At 43.8% G+C, this 15,190-nt stretch overlaps 1 protein-coding gene across 7 annotated transcripts in view; it reads left to right on the forward strand.

Annotated features, from left to right (window-relative positions):
- LINGO1 (leucine rich repeat and Ig domain containing 1) overlaps nt 1-15,190 on the forward strand; it is a 515,479-nt gene that overhangs the window by 297,291 nt on the left and 202,998 nt on the right. For all 7 annotated transcript variants that reach the window (XM_007477966.3, XM_056796664.1, XM_056796671.1 and 4 more), the window contains one exon: nt 11,503-11,696. The gene's annotated coding sequence lies outside the window, so the exon portion shown is untranslated. The remainder of the gene's footprint in view (nt 1-11,502; nt 11,697-15,190) is intronic.

Raw genomic sequence — 15,190 nt, forward strand, 5'->3', positions numbered from 1 at the left:
CCTGGGGAATGGAAAGAGGAGTCACCAAATGAACTATCGTTTCTTTGCCCATGCTTGATGGGGCCAACTTCCACGGTGACAGAATGTTGACATTGTTACAAGTCAGAGTGTTGCCTTATTCCTTCTTGGCCATTGCAATAGTAACAACTCGTTACATCACTGCCACCTGGCCACTGAACTATCACCTTGTTACATCGTTACCATGTCACCATTCTAAAAGCATCACCTTGTTCCCTTGCTCCTCCTGCTTGGCCCCCAGGCCAGTGAAAGCTCAATGCCTTGTTACCACTTAGACACTGCAACAGTAGCACCTTGTTGCTCTGCTACCATTGGGACTGGCAGGTTCATTCTCTTTCAGTCTTACCATTAGGACCCTCTAGCTCATCCATGCCTTTTATCTTTATGGTCCTTCACTTCAGTATTCCCTCTTCAGTTGCTTTGAGATTGGAGGTCTAGTGAGTAACCCCACATAAGAGCCTGACTGTGTCCAGTGTCCTACAGGGTGCCCAGAGAGCAAGAGGTGTCTCCTCGGCTACTCAGAGTCCCATGTCAAGGCAAATGACAAAGAATGGACCTACCTTGACTCTCTCCAATCTTATATCGATTGGCATTTTATCTCTCTGGGCCTCAGGCTCAAAAGCACAGAATTGCAAGATGGCAGGACTAGAGGAGACTTCAGTGTTGCTTAGTCCAACTCTTTTATTATACACTCGGGACTGAGATTCATAGATTTCAAGGGGTTGTGGGTTAAATGAGAGGAACTGGGATGTGACTTCCAGCTCAGTGCTCATTCTACTATACTATGTGTCCTCCTCTGGGGGAGGCTGATTCCTCAGGCCCCAAAAGCCTGGCACTGGAGTAAATCCTGTCTTGTCTTTTTTTTTTTTTTCTTCACAAAACTCTATGTGTAAGCTTTGTCTCCCCAAGCTAACCAGGAGTTCTCCAGGAAGCTCCCTCCTCCCTATTCTGGTATCTGTCAGGGCAGTTAGAGAAGGGAACACTTTGTAAGTTTCCTTGATGACTAAAATGGATCTGTAATCTCAGTGGGCTGGGTGTGCATGAATTTTGCTCCTAAGTCTAGAATGTGAACCTGTGATATAACACACAAAAGTGGGGTGGGGAAGAGGCAGAAGGAGCCAGTCCCAGGGACTTTTTGTTGTTATTGTAAAGGATTGTTTAGGGAGTAGTGTTGCCTCAAGTCTTGTGATCAGACCTGCCCCCCCGCCCCCAATCCTGGGCTGTCCTGGCTGGCTTGGACTAATTCTTCATAAGAGAAATAATGCTGAGCTTGGCATTGATACATGGTTTCTAATGCCAACTCTGCCATTCACTAGCTCCATGACCTTGACTAGTTCCTTCCTGGGTGTTAGCTTCTCGATAAAAGAATGAGATTGGACTAGATGGTTTTGAAATTTCCTTACAAACTCAGAAATCTTGTGACTACATGATCTCAAAGGTCTCCTTCAGTTACTCCTCCGGGATGGAGTCCTGGTCCTTGCTCTCCTCCTGGAGCTGAGGACAATCTCTCCCACTTCCCAGCCAATTCCATGCTATGCTGCCTTCCCCTCCCCTGGTTAGTCCTCCATTAGAATGTAAGCTCTTTGATGGCAGGTCTGTCTTGCTTGTATATATTTGTATTTCCTGGAACTTCATACAATGCCTAGAGCATAGTAAGCATTCAGCTAGGTGCTACCTGTCTATCACATTGGTTTAGTGCCTCTGGAGGCAACTTTGAGGAATGTATGAGAAGGGGAAAGTCGGGCTTTCACAAATTCTATTTTGCAGCAGGCTATATCTTTACATTCACACAATGGACTAAAAAGGGCAGGGAATACTAGATCCCTACTGTGCTTATTGTTTGTTGACTATAAAAAAAAAACAAACATGTGATTCAGTGGAACAAAATGCTGCTTTAAAGGTTCCCGCTTCCCCCTGGAATAAAGTGTCTCCTATGCATTTGTTAACATCATATAAGATTCCTTAACAGATGCAACAGAGATAATTTTGTTCAGCATCCTTTACTATAAATACCAAGCAAGGCATAAACCAGAGGGGCATATGCTCACCAAAGCACAAGGTGTTTGCCACTGCCACGGAGAAGGCCCACTATGGAGAAGAGAGGAAACAGTATTCCCTGCAAATTGTGAGGGTTTCCAAATGGTCTTTTCTGGATTGCACCAAGTCCTGGAACTTAGTGGGACCTCTTCTCTTGAATGAGATCCATGACCACTTAAAAGACCACATTGGAGCAGACATCCAAAGGGTTCATGACACATACAAGATTAAGTATCCCTATGCTAGAGGAAAGCCTTCAACACATTCAATGGACCCTTTATGAAGGGTATAAGGGAAAAGAAGAATAAGAATCCCATAGCCTAAGGAAGCAAGGTGGGGCTGTTTGTTCTGCATCATGGAGAGAGAAGCCATTTTTATTAAATCACAGATTGAATAAAATATTGAAGAAGAGGTATAATGCTTTATTAACAATGAAGCTTCCTCCAGCTCCAGCATTGACCCCTTCTCTCCCCTTGGTGGAGCCACCAGTCTTGGTGATCCTGGGAATACTGGACTGGTAGTCCAAGCAGATAGGGGCAGAGGGCTGTTGTGAAGGAACACTGCTGACCAGAGCATATCAGAACACTACTTGACTCTTCTTTGAACAAATAAATTACTTTCTCTTTCTGGCCTTAGTTTCCCCACTTTTGAAATGAGGGGGTCTTTTAGTCTTGTCTTAAAACTGATAGAGAAGAATTCCATTCCATGAACATTGAGAACCTCTTGCATCATTTTTTCTGTAGATCTGAGTCATCTTGTGCCCCTAAATGACTTTAACGTTGGGACCTCAGAGTCACTCTACAAGCCAATTCTCACTTCCATATGGAAGCCATTCTACTGGGAAGTGTAATATAGTGTAAGGCAAAGGGTACAGCATTTGGAGACAGAAGCTCCGAAACAAATCCCAGCTCTGTTACTTACCACCAGTGTGATTCAGGAAAAATCACTTCCCTGTTCTGGAGCTCATGGGGTGGAGGAGAGAAAGGCTAGATGAACTTAGATGCCCCTTTAGCTCTAAACCCTGTATATTTATGAAATCTCTGAAGGCAAAAACCATGCCCCACTTGTGTCCCTTTCTCCAGACTGAACACCCCAGCTCCTTCAAACAATCTTCATGGGAGAGAGAGCGTGGTCTGGTTGGGAGCATTGGGCTCAGGGTCAGGAAGATGTGGGTCTGAATCTTGCTTCAATTTACTAACCATTTAGCATTTACTGAACACCTACTATGTGCCATTTGGTTTGTTAGGCAGTAGGGATTCAAAGTGAAAAATGGAACCAGTCCTGCTCTCAGGAATTTTAGATTTCCCCAGGAGAGACAAGGAATGAGAAAGAGAGAGAGAGAGAGAGAGAGAGAGAGAGAGAGAGAGAGAGAGAGAGAGAGAGAGAGAGAGAGAGAGAGAGAGAGTACATATACACACATCCATAATGCATTTGTCTCTCTGTAAGCAGTATATAGACTTAAATGGATCTGTGATCTCACTGAATGAAGAGTTCCTTCTAATGCTTCCAACTGCAAGCCATCTATGCCTATTCATCCTCTGCAACTCCTTTCCATGTTCTGTCAAAAGCCCATCACAGGAAGTTTACCCAACCTGGTGGAAGCCTTTCTTGCTTTCTCCTGACCAGTGCACCTAGCCTTCCTGGCTCTTGCCATGTTCTCTTCTCTCATCCAATTCCTTGATGACCTCCTTTACCTCTTTTCTTCTTTAGTGGTTTCTCTGAGTGATTTATGTTTTCCTCCTAGCTTGAATCCACCCTGGGCCTCTCCATTACCCTTTGTGTGAGGCCCATCTTGAGCTCCTCAGAGGCTATGACCTTTCACCACTCTTCTTTTTAAACTCTGGGCTCAGATCAGGGTTCATCTAAGGATGGACAAAACTCTAAATCAATATGATTTAGAATGATTGTCTAAGGCAGCTAGGTGGTAGAGTGGTTAGAGTGTTATAGGATCTGGGAGTCAGGAAGGTCTGAATTCAAATCCCACTTAAGTCTCAGGAATTTACTAGCTTCATGATCCTCAAAGAGTAATTTAACTCTGGCAGCCTTAGTTTCCGCATCTGTAAAATGGGGAAAATAATAGCATCTACTTCACAGAGTTGATGTGAAGGTCATATAAGATAAAACATGTAAGGCACTTTGCAAACCTTAATGTGCTAGCAGTGGGCAACTCGGGTTCTTAACAACTGAACCACTCTGAGCTTTGGTTTTCTAATCTGTAAAATGAAGAGAAGAGTCACATCTACTTCCCAGGTTTGCTGTTTGGACCATGTGAATTAATAATATATGTAAAACACTTGGCCAACCTTAGAACACTTTTGTGATGAATCAACAAGTATTTATTCAGTCTATTATGTGCCAGGTACTATGGATATTATTATTCCAGGTACTGGGAATAAAAATGCAAAGAATGACATTCTAATAAATAACCTTATATTTTAAAGATGCCACTTAGGAGAATCTTATCATTGTACAGGACTAGAGTTGTCTATCACTGGAGAGAGGTGCCTACCCTTTGTGAGGTAGTGAGCTCTCTGCCACTGGAAGTATTTAAGCAGAGGCTGGAAGATCCTGTGTAGGGGATTCCTGTATTGGAAAGGAGATCAGACTGGAGTATCTCTAAGGAATTTAAGTTCTCCCCTTGGGCCTTTTCTATATGACTGCCTTATCTCTGGGATATTCCCTTTCCAAGTCCCCTTGGATGGGAGGCCAGCTATTCACAGTTTATGAGGATAATTCCCCATTAAATGGTGATATTTAGCCTAATAGAACCAGACAGATCATTCAGGGCAGTAATATACTCCCGCTCCCAAACGTTTAGCTTCCTCTGACTTAACTCTCCTATAAAGGATGTTTCTCCCTCTCTACCAGCCAGAGGAATGGTTTTGACCTTGAAAGAAGAGATGGGGTAGGCTTTCCCTGTCTCTTTTTCATTCTCTCTCTCTCTCTCTCTCTCTCTCTCTCTCTCTCTCTCTCTCTCTCTCTCTCTCTCTCTCTCTCTCTCTGTCTCTCTCTCTCCCTCCCTCCCTCTCTCACTTATTCTCTCTCTTTCTTTCTCTCTATCTTTCTCTCTCTCACTTATTCTCTCTTTCTCTCTCATCTCTTTCTCACTTATTCTCTCTCCCTCTCTTTCTCTCTCTCTCACATTTTCTCTTTCTCTCTCCCTCCCTCCACCTCTCACTTATTCTCTCTCTCTCTCTCTCTCTCTCTCTCTCTCTCTCTCTCTCTCTCTCTCTCTCTCTCTCTCTCTCTCTCTCTCTCTCTCTCTCTCATCTCCCCTCTCATGCCATTCCCTCTCCCCATCTCTTCCTCCTAAATATTCAAGTGAGACATTTTGCTTAAACAATTTATGCCCCGTGGACAGATTTATTCTGCTTAGCTGCCAGCAGCAGGCAGGCCTGGTTACTCACTGTGGAAAGGTTTCTTTCCCTCCCTGACTGGAGCCTGGAGCCACTTGCCTAGGCTGGGCCCGGGGCAGCTGTGGGTCCATGGGCAGGTGCTGAGTCAGGCAGGTCCTGCCAGATGGCCTCACACCTGGGGCCAGAGTGATTCCCAGAAGCCTTCTCCATAGGAGCCTTCTGTAGCTCTCTGCCTGCCTCCCTTTAAGGGAATTCAGCAGTTTTCCACTTTATTCTGCTCTGCCTTGCCATGATCTCCAACAATGAAGTTGCTGTGTCTTGAAGGACAGTCTCTTCTACCTGTCTCTCCCATCTCATAGCCAAGCATGGGGTGGGGACACCGGGGCAGGGCAGTAAACACCAACTGAATGAATTAACCCAATGAATGTTGGGACAGGAACAGGCCTTAGACACAGAAGATCGAAGGTGAGAACACGGAGAACACAGAACACGGAAAACTGAACATTGGAGCCAAAACAGATCTTCTAGAGTAGAATGTCCAACCTAGAAGAGTCTTCGAATATAGATTATGTCCAAGTTGGCAAAGACCTTGGAGACCGCACTGTTGAGGAGCTCTTAAGCTGGGCTTCAGGAACCTGGGTTTTTAGAACATATTTTGGTAGCTTGGTTCAGTGTGATGGCTTCCTTTGTAATCCCTTGATTTTATTCTGTGCATTTAAAAATGTTTTTCTGAGAAGCAGTCCCTAGTCTTCACTGGACTTCGAGAGGGCTCCACAACCCTCAAAAGGTGAGAAACCCTTCATCTGGTATATCTGCTTCATTTCGCTGGCCAGGAAATCAAGGGCCAGAGGGATCAGAAGACTTGCAGTCCTTTAGCTGCTAGGACTGGACTGCATCTTTCTCGAACCTGGTCTCTATCTAGATACCATGAACCTCAGTAAATACTGGCTAACTTGGTTGTGTGGCTGATTACAGTCATTATAATGCCTCATTTTTAAAGCATCAGAGTAAGGATGCTGGATTTGGCATGGAAACGTCTGAATGGAACACCAGCTATGTGATCCTAGCCAAGTTGCTTCACCTGAGTCTTGGTTCCCTCACCTATAAAATGAGCACAATAATACATTGTACTTTGGGGGGGGGCAGCTGGGTAGCAGCTGGATTGAGAGCCAGCCAGAGATGGGAGGTCCTGGGTTCAAATCTGGACTCAGACATTTCCTAGCTGTGTGACCCTGGGCAAGTCACTTGACCCCCATTGCCTAGCCCTTACCACTCTTCTGCCTTGGAACCAATACACAGTATTAATTCCGAGATGGAAGGTAAGGGTTATTTGTTTTTTTGTTTTTTTTTTTTTACTACATTGTGCCTTAAGGTTTCTGTTGAAATATGAGTTGTTCTTGTGGTACAGAACTCTGCCTTGGAAACCAGAGGCCTCCCTTTCTAATCATCTTCTTCTCCCCACGCCCCACCAAGTACCACTAATTCACTGTGTGACACTGGGCAAACTATTTAACTTCTCTCGTGTCTCTCCATTGCCATATGTGGAAAGTGAGATACTCTCTTCTGTGTCTCAGTAGGGAGTCTGGCCAAATCAACTGGGAAGACCTCAGATCTCCCATTCTACAGCCCTCCCTGCTTTGGCAGTCTGGCTTCCCTGAGTGAGGTGTGTCTGACCTGTGGAGAGGAGTCAGGGAAGTGTTTATTAAAGTCCCCTGGACAGCTTTGTCTCTCCGGGGCTGCTTCAGAAGTGTGGATTGAGCACCAAACACATTCCAAACAGAATTCACTTCAATTTTGGAATGAGCCTTTCCATCCCAGCGATGGGGCTAGCTTAGGTTTGAAAAAGGCACAAAATGATTTCTTAGAGGCATTTTTTGACCTGGGATTGGATCCAGCCTAGAGGTGCCTGTGATGGAGTCAGAAGATCTGAATTCAAATTCCTGTTTGGTTGAATGATGTTACATAAGTTAATTGGCCTCTCTAGATTGTAAAATAAGGAGGCGGGCTCAGTGTGTCCCTAAGCTCCTATCAGCTCAGAATGCTCTAATACTATGATGCCAACAGCTCCCTCTTCTGGAGGGGTTGGTTGGTAGAGAGTGTGAGTGAGCAAAGTAGAATAGATCCATTCCAAGAAAACCCCAGCTCCAAGGGCCCTCCAGTCAAGTTGTCCCTCCCTTTCATCCTCTCCATTCACTTTCACCAAATTCTCTGCTCAACCCAATATGTGGGCTGGTCTCTACCTAGTACCAAATATCCCAGACACCAATTCGCCCCTCTTCTTATTCTATGATACCCTCATAGAAGGTCCTAGCTCCTGATGATCCCCTTGGTAGTGGCACCATCTAAGGGGAACCTCTCCTACTTGGTGTACCCGATATACTCTCTGAAGTGTTCCTAGTTGCACCAAAGATGAAAATACACCAAGCATTTAGCAGAATTCTTCTGATCTGGGAGGGAAATTGAACATTTTCTGCAAGGCAACATGGTAGGAGTATCCTGGACAGACAGAGGGCTGGCTTTGTGTGAGTCACCTCTGAGGGGGCCTCAGTTTTCTGATTTGTCTATAGCACCTCTTGCTATTATTCCCTCTCCCCAAGATACAATGTGGTCGTTTTGGATTATCAATTATGCAGCTCATGGCCTGTGCCCCCCTACGATAAGTACACTCTCAATTGCCAGAGAATACAAAGGACACAGAAATTGAATAGCAAAACATTTAATGACATGAAATAACATAAATAAGGAAGTGAATCCAGTAACAAGAGCATTCTTTTCATCCATATACAAATAAGTATAATAGATTACACCTCCAAGAGAATGATTAACATAATGCCCATTTTACCCTTTTGAGTTTCTAGCATAGAAGAAGAGGACACAATTACTTGGGTGCTTACAGTCCCAGTAATAAATGGTTAGGGTGTAATGAATGACCTTTCCTTCTAGGATTTGTAGATCTGGAAGGACCTTGAAGTCATGTTGTCCAGCATTTTCTTTTTAAAGATGAGAAAACTGAGACCCCATCTTCATGAGTAGTGAGCATCAGGTGTGGGATTTGAACACATATCTTTGGAGTCCAGAGCCAATGCTATTTCCATAGTAGTACACTGACTCCAATTTTGTGAAACATTCAAGCCATTAGTTCCTGGGTTTGAAGATGCCATGGCTATGTTGTTACACTTGTTTCCCTTCTGTCTCTGCCTCTGGCAACACTTTAAGTGCTTTCCTCTCCTTTGCCTGGTGCTCATCTTGGGCAGCCTCACTTTGTAAAACATTCCCCCTAAAATAGGGTCCTTTGCCTGGTCATTGTGCCATAGCTAGTCTAAGGATCTGGGATATTAACTGCAACATATAGAATAAAGGTGATGGAGGTTCTGATTGTTAAGTCCCCTGAATGTGGGTCCTCCTCAAGGCTTTGTCTTGTTTCTCTTTATAATCTCTTCCTTGGAAATTTCATCTGTGCCCGAGTTCAGTTATCACCTGCTTTGGTGCCCTTGACTCCCAAATCTGCATCTGCAGCTTTAATTTCATTCTTGAATTTCAATCCTGCACCTCCAACTGCCTGCTGTAAATCTCCCTCAGATGTCCTGTTGTTAACTCAACATCAAAATGTCCAAAACTGAACTCATTCTCTCCCTACACCCCCCAATGAGCCCAGCCTTTTTTTTTACAACTTCCTTATTTCAGTGCTTTCCAGTCATCCAGACAGAAAACTGGAAAGTCATCTTTCAGTTCCACCCCCAAACAATTTTCAGCCTCTTTCATCTGTCCCAAACAATAGTTTCAGCTTTTCTCCCTTCTCATGTGGATAATTATAACAACCCTTTAAACAATCTCCTTGCTGCTCTTCTCTCCCACCTAACCTTCACATAACTGCCAAGATCATCTTCTCAAGACACAGTGCTGATTTTTGTCATTCCTCTATTCAAACAACTTTCATTAGCTCCCTACTGTCTTTGGGATTTAAAAACTAAACTGCTTTACACTTAAAGTCCTCTACAATTTGTCTGCAAATTACACTTTAATGTATTCTACTTGTTGATCTAGCTTGTTTTGACACAACAAAAACTTTCCAACAAATCCTCTACTAATCCCCCAGCCTCCATAAAGTACATTCCCCTAAATTGTTAAGGAAAACTGCTTGATAATGTGATGGTGACTGATGCTGCAGGTCACCATACACATTTGTAGATTCCTGATTGGTAGTTGGAAGGAAGGAAGGAAGGAAGGAAGGAAGGAAGGAAGGAAGGAAGGAAGGAAGGAAGGGGAAGGAAGGAAGGAAGGAAGGAATTAAGGAAGGAAGGAAGGGTGCATTCCATTGAATGGATCAACATTTTCTGTTGTTCTTAACCCAGTTTTATTGCTCCTTAATGTCGTCTTGATTTAGGTGGTTGTAGTCTCTAAGTATATTGTTCTTGGGCTTGGTGTTCTTCACCGTGCATCAATTCATACAGGTTCTTCCAGGTTCCTGGAAATTTTTCATATTCATCATGTTTTATGGCAGAGTAATATTATATCACATTCATACAGCAGTTTGGTCTTCCATTCTCCAAGTCATCACAGATGCTTTGTTTGCAACAAATAAGGCTGCTCGATAGGGTTTTTGCGCATGTGTATCTGTTCTTACAGCAATAAAAGATAATAATAGCTAGCATTTATTTAGTGCCAACTATATGCCAGCACTATGCTAAGCCCTAAAAGAAAAGAAAAAAGGAAAGGGATGAGTTGGGAAGGAATAGGAGAAGGGATAAGAAGGGAAGTAATAGGAAGGAATGGGAAGAAGGGAGGGGAAGGGATGGAGAGGGATAGGAAAGGATGGGATGGGAAGGAATGAGGAAAGAAGAGATGGGAAGGGAAAGTATAAGAAGGGTCAGGGAAAGGGTTAGAAGGGAAAAAATGGAAAAGAAAGGAATAGGAAAGGAAGGTAAAGGCAGAGATAGGAAAAATGGGATGGGAAGGGATGGAAAGAAGAATGGAAAGAAAATTACTAGGAAGAGATGGGAAGGAATAAGAAAGGAACTAGTTTAGCATGAATTACTATCCTGATAGACTGGACAAAACACTCTGGATTAGAGTCAGAGGAACTGAGTTCAAGTCTTAACTATTTTTTATATCTATGAGACCTTGAGCAAGTTACTCTTTTTCCTCTTTGGGTCTCTGATTCACTATCTGTGAAATTAGGGGATTGGATTAGATCATCTGTCTGTAAGATCTCTTCCAGCTTTAAAAGATATGAAGATACTTTAGAGAGGCCATGATTATTTCCTCTAAGTATCTAAAGTGCTCTCATGTAGAAGAGACTTGACTCTTTTCTATCTTCCAGGGATTGTTGCTTGTTTCATACCTAAGTTTCTGGGATACTAACATTGAGTGATTCTAAGTATTTCTTTTGTATGTATGTGTGTATATATTTTTATATATACACACATATGCACGATCATACTTGTCTTACCTAACTCAAAGGGCTATCTGGGACAAAAAGATTTTACAGACTTTGGAGCATTTTAATATCATCAGTCCATAGGATTAAGAGTGATATGGACTCTTAGATCATCTTGTCCAATGCTCTCATTTTTACAGAGGAGGAAATTGAGTCCTGGAGAGACTAAATTACTATTCCGAGATCACATAAACCATATGTGGTAAAGACAAGAAGAGAACCAAAGTCTTTTGTCCCCCATTACAGTGTTTATTTTAGTAGCATACCCTTCTAAGACAGAAAAGAGTGGAGACCACTAGCTGAAAAATGTTGCCTGCATTTTGACATGGGCAAGTGATGCTGGAGCTTTTCTTCTAAGCTTTTTCTAATCCCCCTTAATGTGTGTGCCTTTTCTCTAAGATCATCTCCCATTTATATTTTGTTTGTATTTAGTCCTTTTCATCTTGTTAGACTTTGATCTCCTTGGGGGCAAGGTCTGGCTTTTTGACCTTCATTTTAATCCTCAGCTCTTAGCACAATGCTTGGCACATCTTAGGTACTTAATAAATGCTTATTGACTTATTCCTCTTCCACAAAGGTCCTCATTTCTCTCCCCCAGCCATCACCACCACCACCACCACCACCACTTACCTCTGTCTAATTTCTCTTCTCTAGGATCCATCGTGCCCTGGCTCCCTGAACTTTGGACGGCTCTGGCATCCTCTTCCCTGGGAGCCCCAGCACATATCTAAACTGTGGTTTTGCTTGGGCAACCCCCCACGCCAGCTCTGCCTGGACTCCTTTCAGTGGCAGCACCCTGGGGAGCACCAGAGCCTCTGCACCCAGCTAAGAGAGGGCCAAAAACCACGGTAGGTGCCTGCTCTTTCAATTCTTCCCATTCCACTGGTCTCTGTGGCTTCATCTGTTTGGGGAACACAAGTCATTTTGGCTTAATGAAAAAGAATCTGTATTTGGAACCAGAGAGTTTAAGTTCAAATCCTGATTTTTCTAGTTACTAGCTATGCAGTGCTGGGTAAATTATCTGAGTGATTTTCTATAGCCCTAAATGTTCTCATTAATGCATTGAAGGTACTGTTCTAGATGATCTTAAAACCCCTTCCAATTCCAGATCCTAGGACACTAACGAATCAAGGCACCCTGGTCTCAAGAGAAAGAAAATGGATCTATCTGGACATGAAGGTTTAGGTTTTATGCTTTTTTTCCCTTACATATTAGGCAAGAGGAGGCATGATTGATAAGAGTGCTAACCTTAGAGAGAGGAAGACCAGGGTTCAAATACCACCTGAATCACTTACTAGCTGTATGATCCTAGACAAGTCATTTCACCTATCTATGCCTCCGTTTCCTTATCTATCAAATGGGAGAAATGATAGCACCTCTCTTATATAGATTCTGCACATATCAAATAAGGTTTTATGTATATGCATGTATGTATGCATTGTTGGTCATCTGTTTAGTCACATCTGACACTGTGTGACTCCGTTTGGGGTCTTCCTGGCAAAGATACTAGAATGGTTGGCCATTTTCTTCTCCAGCTCATTTTATAGATGAGGAAACTGAGGCAAACAAGGTTAAGTGATGTGCCCAGGGACACACAGCTAGTAAGTGTCTGAGCCTGGATCTGAAGTCACTTGGATGGATCTTCCTGGCTCCAGGCCCAATACTCTACCCACTGTGCCATCTAGCTAAATATGTGCAGGCCTGCACATACACATATATGGTGCGTTACCAACCTTAAAGTAATAATGATAAACGATAATATCATTACTATCCCCTGGCTCTGCCATGGGCATCCTGTGGAACCTTGGACAAGACATTAGACAGTGGGCTCCTTGAGGGCAAAGATTGTGTTTTTGCCTTTCGTTGAATTCCCAATAAATGCTTATTGACACGATGGCTGATTTATTATCTTCAACTTTGTTTTAAAATGAGGGGATTTGACTAAGTGTTCACTAAATTACTTCCTGCCTCAAAAAATATGTGTTCTTAATTCCCAGGTTCCTTTTTGTTCCGCGTTCTATGTCTCTTTAGAACATTCTTTGTTCTAAAGTCCCTTCCATATCTGATCTCTAAAATCCTCCCTGCTCTCTGCCATCCCATGTACTGAGGTCCTTTCGACTCTGATGTTCTGGGGTTTGGCACACATCTGTCGACTCTCTTCCCATTATAGAGATGGGCAGCAGTGAATTGGGGCTCATTTGTTCCGGAAGCCCAGCTGGGGATAGTCTCTGGGAATCCCATCCAGAGAGAAGGAGATCAAGGAGGATCCAGAACAGGAATAAGGAAAGGGGGAACATTAAGTCATCACACTGGAATTGCTGATGTCCTCCTCCCCTCGGCCAGGCTTGGCACTTGTAGACTTGAAATCAGTGATATTTTGATAAAGCTGCTGGAGGCAGAGTGAATGCTAATAGCTATAATAATCAGCAGGGGGAGACGATGGCTTGTTTGATGGATCCAGAATTCTGACTCCTCTGAAAGGCAGCCCTGGATCAGAGGGGTCTAGAGATGGCTCTCTGGCTGGGGATACTTTGATTCAGCTACCTCCAATTCCTCTCGTGCTCTCTGTGCATCTTAGTACTATACCTGATCAACAAAAGAGTAAATTGAGGCCATAAAGAGAAAGGAACAGTCCCTGGTGAAATGGAGATTGGAACCCAGGTCTTCTGGGAGAGGGGAGAGGGGAGTGGGGAGAGGGGAGGAGAGGGGAGGAGAGGGGGGGAGAGGAGAGGAGAGGAGAGCAGAGGAGAGGAGAGGAGAGGAGAGGAGAGGAGAGCAGAGGAGAGGAGAGGAGAGGAGAGGAGAGGAGAGGAGAGGAGAGGAGAGCAGAGGAGAGGAGAGGAGAGGAGAGCAGAGGAGAGGAGAGGAGAGGAGAGGAGAGGAGAGGAGAGGAGAGGAGAGGAGAGGAGAGGAGAGGAGAGGAGAGGAGAGGAGAGGAGAGGAGAGGAGAGGAGAGGAGAGGAGAGAAGAGAAGAGAAGAGAAGAGAAGAGAAGAGAAGAGAAGAGAAGAGAAGAGAAGAGAAGAGAAGAGAAGAGAAGAGAAGAGAATCAGAGAGAGATAGAAAGCATTAACTAAAGTTACCTAGCTGGAGCCAACCTGTACCCAACCAAGTATCTGTGTGATCACTTTTGGGATCACCGCATCACTCCTTAGACAGTTCTTTGATTTTGAACTCCCCTGGATCAGGTCTTCTGACTCTCAATTTAATGCCTTTCTAGTGACAGGTTTTCTCTTATAATGTCTCACCCAAGACAAAAGAGAAGGGTGTTTGGGGGGCAAAAAGTAGGGGATCAGGATCCTGCTTCTGCCTCAATCTACCTAGTCTCTGAGCTCCCTTCTGGCCATAGATGTAGAATGATGATGGTAAATGGCAGCATGGGAAATTGGTCACTAGGATACAATCAGGGCCATTTCCAAGAAATTCCTTCCCTGCCCATCCCTGCCAAAGGAAAAGCTACTCACTGACCTCCCAAATCAATCCATACATTTACAGAATCAACCCTCATGATGTACAAGATAGAGGAGATCTGTCTAGGGAGCAGCTAATCCTCTGAAAAAGGTCAGAAAGTGGAATGGATCTTTGTTTCCAATGAATAATGTTTGGAAATGACCAAATAAAATAATGTTTGAAGTGAAAAAAAAAAGAAAAAAGAAAGTGGAATGGTTAGTGAACTCAAGACATTATAGGTTACCAGTATCAGGTCACTCTCAGAAAAGTCAGGCTTTCATGGCTACATTAAGAGACTTGCAGGGGGGCTACTAGATGGCTCAGTGGATAGAGAGTCAGGTCCAGAGCTGGGTGGTCCTGGATTCAAATCTAGATTCAGATACTTCCTAGCTGTGTGACTTTGGGTAAGTCACTTAACCCCAGTTGCCCAGCCCCTACTGCTCTGCTGCCTTGGAACCAGTGTTAATTCTAAGACAGAAGGTAAGAATTAAAAAAGAGAGAGAGATGCAGAGTCGAGAGTAAGGAAAATGAGAAGCTCACTGCCTTATGCCATGCGCATGCCAGAAGGTTCAGGAGCATTCAGTAGCTTCAATTCCAGGCTCCATATTGTAGGTCAGATATTGACAAGCTGGAGAGAATCTAGACAATGGTGCCTTAAGGGGCTGCAGTGTGAAAGAGGGGTTACACTTATTCTCCATGACTCTAGAAATCAGAGCTAGATACGGGGGGGGGGGGGGGAGGGGGGTAGAATCGCAGACAGATTTTTAGCTCAACATATGCAAGCATTTCTTAACACTTAGCAATGTCTCCAAGTGGGATTAACTCCCCAGAGTGGTAATGAGTTCCCCATTACTGAATGTCTTCAAATGGGCACAAATACATAGTCATGGAGG

This window comes from Monodelphis domestica, chromosome 1 (genome assembly GCF_027887165.1).
Source record: "Monodelphis domestica isolate mMonDom1 chromosome 1, mMonDom1.pri, whole genome shotgun sequence".
In the NCBI taxonomy this organism is placed as follows: Eukaryota; Metazoa; Chordata; class Mammalia; order Didelphimorphia; family Didelphidae; genus Monodelphis; species Monodelphis domestica.